Here is a 3,051-nt window from a genome sequence, read left to right on the forward strand (position 1 = left end):
TCACTTTTCACTTTCATGCATTGGAGGAGGAAATGGCAAGCCACTCCAGTGTTCTTGCCTGGAGAATCCCAGGGACAGGGGAGCCTGGTGGGCTGCCGTCTATGGGGTCGCACAGAGTCGGACACGACTGAAGCGATTTAGCAGCAGCAGCAGCAGTTTTTTCCACATTAAGTTTTAGCTGTTTAAGCTACTGCAAGGCAAACAATGTATTCCAGGAATTTCTGTTGCTCCCTGTACTTGTCATTTGTTGTGTAATTAATGGTGTAATACACATCAAATATGCGCAAGATTGGAGTCTGAGATAAAAGGAAGAGCTACTGTGGATACTGGTGGACAGGTGGGAGGCCTCACCCTGTCTGGACCCAATTCTGCCCTGTATGGTCCAGCTACTTAACTGCTCTAAAGCACTCTCTCTCCTTTTGAAATCTGGCTATTCACACCCACCCCAGATGTTTGCTCTGTGGATTACAAGAAATAATGTAGGTAAGGGTTTTGCATAGTTCCTGGTGCCTAACAGGTACTTAATATTTTTTGGAACATATTTTTAATCTGCCTACACGTACATTCAGTCTTGAAGGGTTGGAGTTCCAAACAGAACAAAGTAAAGTCTTTGCTCTCAAGGAGCTCACAGTGTAGGGGGAGGGGACAGACAAATTTAACCATAGGAAGACAGTGTCATGTAGGTATGTGAGAGTTGGACCACAAAGAAGGCTGAGTATGGAAGCATTGATGCATCTGAGCTGTGGTGTTGGAGAAGACTCTTGAGAATCCCTTGGACTGCAAGGAGATTCAATCAGTCCATCCTAAAGGAAATCAGTCCTGAATATTCATTGGAAGGACTGATGCTGAAGCTCCAATACCTTGGCCACCTGATGGGAAGAGCAAGCTCATTGGAAAAGACCCTGATGCTGGGAAAGATTGAAGGCAAAAAGAGAAGCAGGCAACAGAGGATGAGATGGTTGAATGGCATCACTGACTCAACAAACCTGAATTTGAACAAGTTCTGGGAGATGGTGAAGGACAGGGAAGCCTGGTGTGCTGCAGTCCATGGGGTCGCAAGGAGTCAGACATGACTGAGAGACTGAACAGCAACAAAGACAGTGTCAGATGGAAATAAAAGCCATGAAAAGAATTATAAGAGGGGTGGATGGGTAAGCAGAGAGCAAATGGCAGGTGTGTGTGTCTTAAATACATGCATACACTATTTTATACAGGGTGGCAAGGGAAGCCGTTTCTTGTAAGTCTTGAGAAAAAGTGTATGGGGGGGCGGTGCTTAGAGATGTGTGGGAAAAACTCAGCAAGAAGAGGAAACACTGAAGCAAAGTCCTGGAGTAGAAGGACTTTGAACAGAAGGGACTAGGGGCTGGAAGAGCCCAACACAAGGTCACCAAGGCAGCAGGAGCCGAGAGCACCTGGACCCACAGGCCTCTGTAAGATCTTTGGGCTTTTTGCATCTGTGGTGGGGGGACCACTGAAGAACTGTGGGCAGAAAAATTATCTTCAAAGATTTGAAAAGGCAGAACAGAGTAGCTATTGTCAAATGGTGTAACCATAAGGGATTTGATACATAGGAAATGAATACTGTCTATCACTGTTCTTTAACTCTGATGTGGTTCATCTAGACTGTAAGAACCAGTTAGTCATATGAAACTGCAGTTTCTATGGGTCAAAAATGGTGGACACCATCAAAAGTCCCAACCTTATTGGATAGGGTTAGTAAAGGGGCACAGAACACAGGCTTTAGAATACAATATAACTGGATTTGAATTCCACACCTAGGACTCATGAGCTATAACCTTGGGCAAGATATTTAATCTCCTTCTTCTTGGGTTTCCCCTTATGTAAAATGGGGCTAATAGCATAACCTAAGTTACAAGGCTGAACTAAAAATTAAATGAGATATACATTCAGCACAGGGCCTGGGAGCCTAATAAAGAAGTGAACAGATTACAGAGACTGAACATTTTACACTAAAGTCAAATGAATAACTGAGTACCAAAACCCTTCCCAACTATCATTCTGCCGGCCACTAAGGAAACACACCTTACCTTAGTTTTTGAAGAGACAACAGGTTTTGATTAAATTACCATGCCCTGCATTTAGAATATTCATCCTTTAATAGATAATTAGGTGAATATTCTTGGCAACCCACTCCAGTCTTCTTGCCTGGAGAATCCCCGTGGACAGATGAGCCTGGCCAGGCTACAGTCCATGGGGTTGCAGAGAGTCGGACGGGACTGAGCGACTAAGCACAGCACAGCTCAGGTCAATCTTCAATAGCTCCACTAACAATGATGGGTGTTGGTGAACTTAAAATATTTCAGTTTAATGTTTACAACTTTGTCTAGCAAAGCAATTCCATTTCCTCTATCGACTTAGCTTGATTTTAAAAGCAAACTCACTTTATGCTTTTTAAATGAATAGGCCAGAAGCTACTTGCCACTCTAGTTTTTGAAATTCATTTAATAGTTTCAATACAACTCAAAAAGTGTTCCTCAGAATCTTAAACAAAATTTTATGAAAAAAAAACAAAAAAACACCCAAAAAACCCACTTATTTAGAACACGGTGGACATGACTACGGCCATGAAACTATTTCAGCACATGTCACTCATACAACGGTCGGTTTTTGTATACAATATTTTGTACACATTATCAATTGAACATGTCATAAAGGGCTTGCAATAAAATGCAGATACACATTTGGTGGCTGACCACATTCTGCAAACCAAATTTTTTGAACGGCAGTGTGGCAGTTCAGAAAATTCCTTCCCAAATAAATAAAAATGTTTGAAATGTACTCTAACCGCAGGAAAATCCTCCTTGCCCAGTGTACGGTTATTTCTGCATGTGTGCAAATACCAGTGTTGACTTTGCGCTTTTCCAACTCAGGCACCCGCTCCTCGGTTCGCCTCGCCATCGCGGCTGCATGGGATCATTACTGGACACCGAAGCCGTCGCGAAGCGCTGCAGACGGCGCTCCCGATCTGCTCCGGACTCGGCCCCGGCGGTGCGCGCGCCTCGCCGCAGCGGCTCAGGGGAGGGCTGGGGG

Source organism: Bison bison, unplaced genomic scaffold (genome assembly GCF_000754665.1).
Source record: "Bison bison bison isolate TAMUID 2011002044 unplaced genomic scaffold, Bison_UMD1.0 scf7180017864065, whole genome shotgun sequence".
Taxonomy (NCBI): Eukaryota; Metazoa; Chordata; class Mammalia; order Artiodactyla; family Bovidae; genus Bison; species Bison bison.